Below are 12,117 nucleotides of genomic sequence, written 5' to 3' on the forward strand. Positions count from 1 at the left end.
GGATGGCAACCTGATGATGACATCAGGAGATTTGATACATACAGGGAATTAAGCAGAAAAGTAAATACATTGAGGATGATGGGAGCCAGTGTTTCTCACTCTTGGAGGAAGGAGATACAAACATGGAAAATAGGGTGAAGCCAAACCCTTTGAAATTGGAATGGAATTAGAGTTGTCAATGTGAACTCAGAGTTGTTGAGTTCATACTGACATGTATAGATAGATATAAAAATAAATATACATGTAAATGTGTGTATATGCATGTGTACATGCATATGTGTATTTCCTAGCTAGGTCCATTGAGAAGTCCTGGAAGCTTTGAGACTCTATAGCAGTGAGCACACCGATCACCCAAAGCTTGGTTTCTAAATGCCACTCTTTAGTGAAAGGAACTGGTTAACTCCAGGACCAAGGTAGGGAAAGAATAAGATGAGCCTGGATTATCTCCTTTGCTAGACAGTAAGGAAATGCTCAAAGAATGATAGGCACATGTCGAAGTGACACAGAAGACAGCAAAGAAACTCCCACTGACCACATTTGGAATGAGTCAAGAATCAAAATAATGATACTAATAGATTATTATAATCCATTGAATAAATAGGAATCTGTGAATCCATTTAATGTACTACTTGGCAATCATCATTGCAATAACCAATTCAGGTAAAAGCGTCAGTGGATCTTAAGAAAATGGGTGAAAGTAGGGCATGGAATAGTCTCAAAACATCTTTCCTCAAAATACTTTTTATAAAGGGAAGAAAACTAACTTTGCAGTGAAGAAGCCTGGGAGATGCTATCTTGGTTTATCCCAGTAATAATACAGCAAATCAACCTCTCAGATCACATGCCAGGATGCAGTGAGAACACAGCATCCCTTCTATGATATCAGGGCCAAGATACCTAAATTGGATCTAATCAGGAGGAAACATCAGGCAATCCCAAATTGAAGAACAAAATTAAATGACCAGCCTGTAATCTTTAAAAATATCAAGGTTGTGACGGCCAGGCACGGTGACTTCCGGCTATAATCCCAGCACTTTGGGAGGCTGATGTGAGAGGATTTCTTGAGTCCAGGAATTCAAGATGGTCCTGGGAAACATAGTGAGACCCCATCTCTACAAAAAATTAAAAACTTAATCAAGTGTGGTGGCACATGCCTGTAGTCCTAGCTACTCAGTAGGCTAAAGTGGGAGGATCACTTAAGCCCAGAAGTTTGAGGCTGCAGTGAGCTGTGATTGCACCACGGCACACCAGCCTGGGTGACAGAGTGAGACCCTGTCTCAAAAAAAAAAAAAAAAAAAAATCAAGATCATGAAAGTCAAGAAATCCCAAAGAACTGTTCCAGGTTGAAGGAGACTAGAGAGACATGGTAATTGGGTGCAAAATGTGATCCTGGATTGGGCCCTTTGCTATAAAGGACATTATTGGGCATGGGATAGATATTTAATAGAAGTTCTTGTACTACTCTGGAAACCTTTCTGCATTTTAAAAATGTTTCAGAATTGTGTTTAAATGCCATTGCCAATAAATAAGTAAAACATGTAGATAGTAAAATTATGAAGCTAAATGTTAGTCTGTGTCACCACTGCTACTTCCAAAAAGTTCTTTTGGCTGTTTCTTGTGATGGTGGTTTCCCTTGCCAGCTCTATGCTTATGTTGCTTTTGGTGGATTTATTAACTTCGTACATTTTCTTTTGACGCCCCAGTATGAAAGATGAGGGTTTAGTTCACTTTTCTGTTCCTAGGTTTTTCCCCTTCCTAAGTTTACTGAGTTAGGATTTACATGCAGTGAAATTCATCATTGTTTGGAGCATGGTTCTGTGAATTTTGACAAACCTAAATAGTCATATAACCACCAAAATCAAGATGTGGAAATGTGTATCTGAGATCACCCCATAAAGTTCCCTATGCTTCTTTGCAGACAATCCTGTCCCCCAACCTCAGCCCCTGACAACCCAATTGTTTTATTTTATCTTATGAGGTTTATTTATAGCCTTAAATAATACACTTAAGCCTGTATTTTTTGTTCCATCAACTTTACATTATCTCTTGATGTGTAAGGATTTTGGTGCCTATAACTAGGTTATCCCCGACTAGTCCACTAGCCTTCTCCCTCTAACCTCTGTGAGCTATTCCATTTTTACATAATCATTATTGATAACCACTGTTAAGTCTTCTTCTTACATAAATATTATACACTGCAGAGCCAAATAGGTTCTGGGATTACATTTTAACCTGTTTGTTCAGTGCTCTGGTTCCTAGTCACTCAAAGAATGTCCCTAAGGTCCATATCAAGTATGTTCTTTTTTTACCAATTTATCAGTTACTCACAACTATGCCTCATTTTAGTTTACTTCTTAACTGACTCTTTTGTACAGCTTTTGATTCCCCCCTGTGGTTTCTAATTCCTTATTTCTTCACTCCTATCTAATTTTATAATTCATTCTCTTCTTCTCTTTGAAGATACTGATCAGAGCCTATCACCTTCTTATTTTAATTCAGATCAGTCACCTCCTGAATGAACAGTTGTTATCCAGGAATTTCCTTGCCTGTCTTGAACAGATTCAAGAAAGCATTTTGCCACAGTGGTTTCCGGGCATCTTCCATTTTGGAACTTTCTTGCAGAGGTACAAGCAGGTGTTACTCAAAAACTTGGAAAGTTTTCTTCTTTGTGGTCAAGGTCAAGCACTGAACTTTAGCATTTGCCAATTGCTTTGCAAGAGACTCAGCTCAGTTTTTTTCTGAATACTTCCTAGCGATCTTTCATTTCTGCAATAATATTTTTAATTTTCAAGACCTCTTTTGTCCTCTATTCCTGTTTCATAACTGTTTGTTTATGGATGCAACTTCTTCTCATTGATCTGGGGATAATCATTTGAACTTTCGTTTCTTAAAAAATAAATCTTATGTTCTCTGAATTGCCCATAATTTTCAGCTGTTTGTCTTTCATGCATTCATGGGGTTCCTTCCAATGCCTTCTGGTCCATGGTCATTCATTCGTATGTAAGAATGAGAAAATGGCTTTCACGTTGATGGTAGCTAGTGCTGCTTACCTCTGCTGTTTTATATCTAGGTTTCCCAGGAAAGTATGGCTGCTGTGTTTGTTTTAAACCTGGGGGGAGAGTATAAGAGTGCACTGTCAGCAAGAATGCACATCATTTGCATCCTTCAAGTGCAACAATTCCCCTATTCTGCCACACCCTGCTGTTTTCGGTCCATATCTATGCAGTCACTTTTTTCTGTGTAAAAGAGGCTCAGGCAGTCTAGGAATGTGCAGAAGTATGGGCTCCCTGACCCAAGCCTGTGCTACCCTGCACCTCCCCCAGGTGTGTGTCTTCTCCCAATGAAGTTTCCCTCACCTTCCCTCGATATAACCATCACCTTGACTTTTATGATAGTTGTTTCCTTGCTTTCATGTATAATTTTGCCACCTACATATTCATCCCTAAGCAAAATAGTATAGTTTTGCCTGTTTTGGAAATTGATATATTGATATATATATGAAATATATATATTATATATATATTTATATATGTTTATATATATTTATATATTATATTATTTATATATTTATAATTATATATAAATATATTATATATTTATATATTATATTATTTATATATTTATAATTATATATAAATATATTATATATAAAGATATATAAAAATATATTATATGCATTTTATTTTATTTATATATAAAAATATATATAAAATATATATAAATATATAACTTTTATTTATATATAAATTTATATATTTTTATTATATTTATTTATTACATATATTTTTTATATCTATTATATATTATGTATATCATAATTATATATAATATAATATATATATACACACATACATACAGGACTCATCCTGTATATCTTACGCTGCTAGCACCAAGAAAATAAAGCTACTCAATAAATGTTGATTAAATGAATAAGCAAATAACTGGAAAAAAATGACTAAGTGAATCCTGTTTTGATTTGACCTCTCCCTTGCATGTGAATGTAGAATTCTCCAGACGTCCCCAGAATGAATGCAGAATGGACTAGGAGTTTTTGGATTGACATAGGTCTGTCTCCATCCTGCAGACGAGCATCACCTACAATGGACAACCTAATAGGTCTAGAGGAAATGTTAGCACAGCAGTGTCAGACATGGGCTGGAAATGCTCCAGTGGCCCCTGTGCCACAGGTGGTGGGACCTCCCTCCCATCTGCAGCTCCCTGTGGACGTTGTGCTTGGCCTTATTCCAAGGGGTTGGCTACTCTCCAGGAGGTTCCCAACCATTACACAACAAGTGAGATTTCCCTATTGTTTTGTTTGTAATTCTGAATTCTCCCACAGAATTCACATCCTGGGTAAGCCGAATAGTATAATTTTCCATCTGCATGACATTCTTCTTTATTTTGTTAGTGGATTATTAAAAGATATGCTTGCCAGGGAAGAGCTTTGCTTACATAGTAATTCCATATTATCTTCCCTGTAAATTCTGTGCAATTCTCTGTGTCTTTTCAAGAGCTGTTGATGATTCCTTACTATTATCTTCAATGAGTTGGTAAAACCTCTTGGTCTTAGGTCACTAAGAAATACTTGTTAGACAGATAAAAAATCTCCTTCCCTTGTTTTGTTTTGTTTTCCTTTGCTTTAAGATATACGTGGCATGTAGAAGCAAATACATATAAATAATTCTTTCCACCTCATGTCGTTTTGCGTAAACGACAGTATACTTTACATAATGGTTTTAACATTGCTTTTAAAATATTTCCCAGGGATTATATACAATACTAAATAAAAGATGTCATTCTTTTCATGATTGCATAGGAACCCTTTGCATTTACATACTGCAATTTAATTTTTAACCTTGTGTCATTATTGAATAGAATGCAGATTCAGAAATTACATAATACATTTAGTGGTAAGCACAGAAGTGGCCTCCCAAAGATGTCCAGGTCGTGACCCCCAGAATCTGGGGACATGTTACATTAAATGGCAAAGACGAATCAAGGCAGCAGATGCAATTAAAGTTACTAATGAGCTGACTTTAAGATAGGGAGACTATCCTGCATCATGTTGGTGGCTCAGTATAATCACAAGGGTCCATAAATGCCCAAGAAGTAGGCAGAAGGATTGGTCTCAGTGTCAGAGGTCTGTGATATGAGAAAGTCTCAACCAGTCATTCCCAGGCAGTAAAGATGGACAAGGTAAGGAATTCAGGGAGCCTCCAGAAACTGGAAAATGCAAGAAAATGAATTCCCCCTACCCCAGGGTCTCCAGGAAGGAATGCAGCCCTGGGAATATGTTGATTTTAGCCCAGTGAGACCCACTTTGGACTTTGTTTCTAGTTGTGTATTTTCATCTTAAAAAATTTTTTTTAATTGACAAATAATAACCATACATATTCATGGGGTACATAGTGATGTTTCAATATGCATAATGTACAGCGATCAGATCACTTTGGACTTTTGACGTCCAGAACTTTCAGATAATACATTTGTGCAGTAAGCCACTAAGTTTGTGACAGTTTCTTGTAGCAACAATTGGAAACTTATACACATACCGGTACATTATAACAAATTATTATAAGGCAAGCACTATGTTATTGCCACCGAGATCAATAATAGAATATTTTCAGCCCCTAGAAGCCTCAGTGTGTTCCTTCCCAATCATACTCCTCTCACTGCAGCCTCCCCTGAAATCACCACCATTCTGTTCTTGATGACCATCATATCCTTGCTTTTTTTGTTGTTGTTTTTTGTTTTTGGTTTTTTGCTTATGATTTAAACAAAAAATTAACTTTTAGGTTCAGGGGTACGTGTGAAGTTTTGTTTTTGTTGTACAGATTTTTGTCACACAGGTTCTAAGCCTAGTACCCAATAGTTATTTTTCCTGATCCTCTTCCTCCTCTCACCCTCCACCCTCCACTAGGCCCCAGTGTCTGTTGTTCCCCTCTTTGTGTCCGTGTGTTCTCATCATTTAGCTCCCACTTATAAGTGAGAATATGCAGTATTTTGTTTTTCTGTTTCTGCATTAGTTTGCTAGGGATGATGGCCTCCAGCTTCATCCACATTCCTGCAGAGGACATGATCTCATTCTTTTTTATGGCTGCGTAGTATTTTGTAGTGTATATGTATCACATTTTCTTTATCCAGTCTACCATTGATGGGCTTTTAAGTTGATTCCATCTTTGCTATTGTGACTAGTGCTGCAATGAACATATACATGCATGTTTTCATGGTAGAACAATTTATATCCTTTTGGGTTTATACCCAGTAATGGTATTGCTGGGTCGAATGGTAGTTCTATTTTTTGTTCTTTGAAGAATCACCACACTGCTTTCCATAATGGTTGAACTAATTTACACTCCCACCAACAGTGTATAAGTGTTCCCTTTTCTTTACAACCTCACCAGCATGTTATTTTTGACTTTTTAGTAATAGCCATTCTGACTATATGAGATGATATCTCATTGTGGTTTTGACTTCCATTTCTCTAATGATCAGTGATATTGAGCTTTTTTTCATATGCTTGTTGGCCACATATATGTCTTCTTTTGAAAAGTATTTGTTCATTTTTTTGCCCACTTTTTAATAGGATTGTTTGTTTTTTTCTTATAAATTGGTTTAAGTTCCTTATAGATGCTGGATTTTAAATCTTTGTCAGATGCATAGTTTGCAAATATTTTTTCCCATTCTGTGGGTTTTGCCTCTTTAGTCTGCCCATAGTTTCTTTTGCTGTGCAGAAGCTCTTAAGCTTTTTTTTTTAAATTTAATTTTACTTGTTTTTTATTATGCTTTAAGTGCTAGGGTACATGTGCACAACGTGCAGGTTTGTTACATATGTATACATGTGCCATGTTGGTGGGCTGCACCCATTAACTCGTCATTTAACATTAGGTATATCTCCTAATGCTTTCCCTCCCCCCACCCCACAACAGGCCCCAGTGTGTGATGTTCTTCTTCCTGTGTCCATGTGTTCTCATTGTTCAATTCCCACCTATGAGTGAGAACATGCAGTGTTTGGTTTTTTGTCCTTGTGATAGTTTGCTGAGAATGATGGTTTCCAGCTTCATCCATGTCCCTACAAAGGACATGAACTCATCATTTTTTATGGCTGCATAGTATTCCGTAGTTTATATGTGCCACATTTTCTTAATCCAGTCTATCATTGTTGGACATTTGGGTTGGTTCCAAGTCTTAATTAGATATCATTTGTCAATTTTTGCTTTTGTTGCAATTGCTTTCATGTATAGTTTTTACCCAATGTATGTATCTCTAAACAATACAATTTAGTAATGCCTGTTTTGAAATGTACATATCTGAAATGAGCCTACATGTCTCATCTATGTTGCTACTTTTGCTCTAGTTGTATTTCATTTTCATTGTTGTACAGTGTTCCATTATGTAAATATATGTTCAGAGACAGGAAATAACAGGGAAGGCTACTGGTCATAAGGGAGGCCTCTGAGGATGCATGAGATTTAACCCACGTCTCCAACTGCAATCCTCTTTTCTTTTGAAAGCTTTTGATATCTAGGCACCATGAGTAGAAAGAGGTACAAAAGCATAGTTCCTGCCCTGAGAAAGCATAGAATTCAGTGGAGGAAACTGACACATAGCCAACAGTTATAGTGCACTGCTACTATAGAAGTTGATTATTATTATAGAAGCGGATACAGGGTACACAGCTCAGGCTTGGGATGTCAAGGAAAGCTTTCCAGAGAAAGTGACCCTTGAAGTATTTGTTAAGCACGTAAAAACATAAACAAAGGCTGGGCATGTAAGTCAGGGAAATACTTTGTGAAAATACATAAAGAAGCATTATGTGAAAATACATAGCAAGAACATGAAGTGGCAAAGAATTGCAAGTTCTTAGTGTGTGACTGCTATGGAGATTGAGAGAGAGAGAGAGAGAGAGGGAAGGAAAATGAAGCTGAAAGCTAGAGTAGTAGGTAGGATCCATTCATAAAGGGCTGCCCTTGGATGCCAGCCTAAGGACATTGGACTTTCTGCTGAGTACAGTTGGCAGTCACTGAAGCACCCTAAGCATGTTATGGCAAATATAACATCATGAAAAGCCTTTCCATTAATCTGAAACTGAATAATTTTTCTGCATTTTAAGTCATTCTGTTTTCTTAGAAATAGTTAAATCTGTATGCTAGATATTTATAAAGACTTGCTGATGGTTTGATCTGGCTCTTGAAACTGATCTTTCATCTATTTTGACTTTCTAATGGAATGTGGAAATACCTAACTTTATCAGGAAGATTACCTTTTTAAAAAAATGCAAAGGGAAGCTACATATATTTGGTTTGGATCAGCATATGGGAACTTCAAAAAGAAGTAATACTCTCTAATTTAAACTGTGAAATGCATTGCTAGGTAACATTGTGAAATGCATTGCTAGGTAACGGAGTCAAATGCAGAAAAGCAGCATGGTGGAAATGATTCCAGATGCTCCCACTTCCTTCAGAGATCCAATTAAGATGAAACCTCATTGTCCATTTGCTTTCTGTGAGTCATAAAAGGGAAAATTTTGAATTTTAAAGACAATTCAGGGCTTCTGATTTTTATCTTAATTGAATTAAAGAATGGAGATTGAATTAGATTTATTAAAAAGAAAATCACCCCAATCATTGAAAACACTTTTGAGTTTTCAGGGTAATAAGTAAGTAATATGCTACATATTGGTTACTCAGCATCTCTCCAATGTTGTTTTCCTCTTATCTCAAATTTCTCCTTTTGGAATTTTTTTTTTTAGATATATGTGTTTCCCGTGGAATTACCATGTCTCTTAAACGTCTCTGCACATTTCTGGTCTCACTATGATGTATTCTGGGTATTTTTCTAAGATCTTTCTTCTAGTTGACTAATTCTTTCTTCAGCTATATCTACTCTTCAGTGTATTCATCTGTTCAGTTTTTAATTCATTGACTTGGCTTTTTATTTTTAGAAGTTATATATAGTTTGAATATTTTCATATTTTATTCCTTCATTATGCTTTCTATTTCTTCATTTATCTCTTCAAAGATTTTAAGAATGCTATATGAGACTTTTTTTTATTACCTCAAACTCTTAGGATACCAGCTCACATGTTTGTAGTAATCACTGATTTTCCTCCTACTAGATTGTTTCTTCAGATGGCTTGAAATGTTTGTATTATGAACTCAATTTTAGCTTGGGTACCGAGTTATGAAACTATTCCCTCAGAGCAGATTTTTATTTCTTCTGCCAAGGGTCCTGTGATTTTTTATTTTCTCAGCTTCTGATTCTTGCACCTATCAGATAGTCTAAATTTCGATATTATATATGTACATGGGATTTTGATTTATCATAGGAGGCTCTCCCTCCTATTCAGAATTCTAAGTAGAAGACAGGCTTCATCACTGCTTCCCTAGACCAATGAGTAGAATTATTCTAGTTGCCTTTGTGAAAAGAGGTAGTTTTTCTACGGTCCTGGATTTATGCTAGAATCTTAGTTTAATTCTCCATTCCCAGATGGGAACAAGGCTGTGTCCTCTCTCTGTGAGGGTATAACTGGACCCACTAAACCATAAGTCCTGTATCTACTCTACACATCTCTGGGCCTTCTTTGGGTCATCTCACTAGTTTACTATGCTAGCTGAGTTCCCTTTTTATTTCTAGAACCTGTTATTTTCTTTCCTTTATTTTGAACCTGGAAAAGCATTAAAAATATTTATTTGCCATGTTTTTAATCAATTCTATTTTTTTTGTATTTTGGGTGGAAGAATGGGCTGCATCAGTTAACTTGGACATACCATCAGAAGTTAATGTTATTAATTTTCATATCTTTCTCAAAGTAATGTCCTTAGAGAATCTGTATCAGAATCCCCCTGGCTACTCATTAAGAATGTAGATTATTGGGTTTTATATATGTTTTATTGAATCAAAACCTGTGGAGACGATGCTGGAGAATATTCATTTTAAGCAAAGACTACAAAGTAAGTGTAGTAACTAGTACAAGGTTGCAGGATATGAGATCTATATAGAGGACTGAAATTTTAAAAGGCAGTATCACTTACAATAACATTGAGAAATATAAAATAATTAGAGATAAATTTGACAAAATGTATATAAGACCCATATACTGAAAACTATGAAAGATTAATGAGAGAAATTAAAGACCTAAACAAATAGAAAACTATAGCTTGTTCATAGATTGGTAAATTCAATATGGCTATTCAATAATATCTTAATGACATCTTAATGCCATTTCTCCCCCAAATTCATCTATAGATTTAATTGAAATCAAAATTAAAATCCAAGATGGTTTTTTTGTAGAAATTGACAAGCTGATTCTAAAATTCACATGGAAATGCAAACAACCTAGAATAGCTGAAACAACTTTGGAAAAGAAGAATAAAATGAAAGGACTCCTACTACCAGAGTTCAAGATGATTTTTAAGCTACCATAATCAAGATAATCCAGGATAATCTCCCCATTTCAAAACTCTTAATCACATCTTTTGACTTATAAGGTAATATTTACAGATTCAGGAATGAGAATGTGAATATCTTTGGAGGCCATTATTCAGCCTGCCATAGATCTCATGTGGATTTCCAGCTGTTTTAGCTCTTTACACTAAATGATCCATCTTTTCTCACTGATATTCAACATCAGCTCTCTCATAAATCAAATTTACATAATAATTTTATGTTCACATTATAGTATATGAACGCATTTGTATATAAACACAAAGACACTTGCAGATTAATCTTATTTGTGTCTCAATAATTCAGTAAGGTAGGCTGGAATTATTCTCTTTATTTTACAGATGAGAAGGCTAAAGCTTAGAGAATTTAGGTGAGTTGTCTGTGGGGCTTCTTAATCCAAGATTTGAATTCTAGGTTGTGACAGTCCTGATCCCTGTCCTGTACCACACTACCCCATAAAGACATGGTTCCGCTGAAATAGTGCAACCCATATTCCATTCTTGTAACTCTCAGAAACAGTCAGGTTCCCAGCCCATCCAGAAACTCTATCCAGTTTTTCTAAAACATTTTAGAATACCTATATAACAACTCATCAAAGATTCCTGTATAACACAAGGCATTTAAAATATTCAAATTACCTCTATAATGCTTAAATAAGTAAGTATATAAATGGGTGTATTGGTTTGTAGCATGTAAAGATACTGTACAATTTTAGACATGAATTACATTTTCTTTCTGCACTGCTGTAAACATGAACTGTAATACAAACAATAAAATAAGTATTAAAGATTCTAAAAGTCTAGGATCTAAAGATTTTGTTTAAATTATTCCCTGGTTGGTAGTTGCCCTCAGTACCTGGCAGAAACAAACTCTAGGACCCATGAAAGACTAAACCATCAGGGAAATTGTGGGAAGATGAGCTGATAATGCATAACACATTTTAAACGAGGAAAGCACGAAACAAATCTGTCTTGTCAGAACAGCTGAAGGTCGGGCTGTAACACACAATACATTTTACTGCTGAAACTCAAGCAAACATAAATGTTTTTGCTGGCACATGCATACATTCATATCATACTTATAATATTGTTTTCATTTAGATAATGAATTTAGGTAAAACAACTTACATCATATTATTATTAAATGTGAAAATTCTGATAATGAGCTTTGGGGTTCCAAGAAATACCCATATAATAAACAATTTTGTGCACACAAACACACAACAAAATGTATTAGTTAACATTTCAGCAAGTTTTGTGTTTTTAAAATTTATATTGAAATTACACAAAATAATATTTGTATTATATAGTTAAGGTATAAGGAATAATAGTAAGATAAACAACTGTGAACCTGTCACCCACATTAAGAAATGGGACTCTACCATATTTTAGAATATCTGTGTCCTTCTGTTTCCTGCAGAGAGGTAACTATCCATTTAAAATTTTGTGTAGTCAGTTAATCATTTCCTTGGTTTTCTTCATACTGCTTTTTAGCCATATGTGGGTATAACCCATAACAATATATAACTTATTTTTGCATGTTTTAAACTTTACATAAATATTATCATACTATATTTGTTTTTCTGAGATTCACTCATGTCATGCATGAGACTCTAGTTTAACAGTTAATATTCTATTATTTGAATATATAAAAATTCCTATCCAGTTGGAC

General features: G+C 35.2%; 1 protein-coding gene across 1 annotated transcript in view; it reads left to right on the plus strand.

Annotated features, from left to right (window-relative positions):
• The window catches only part of HYDIN (HYDIN axonemal central pair apparatus protein), a 429,930-nt gene that overhangs the window by 114,995 nt on the left and 302,818 nt on the right, over positions 1–12,117 (plus strand). The window lies entirely within an intron of this gene.

This window comes from Pan paniscus, chromosome 18 (assembly GCF_029289425.2).
Source record: "Pan paniscus chromosome 18, NHGRI_mPanPan1-v2.0_pri, whole genome shotgun sequence".
In the NCBI taxonomy this organism is placed as follows: domain Eukaryota; kingdom Metazoa; phylum Chordata; class Mammalia; order Primates; family Hominidae; genus Pan; species Pan paniscus.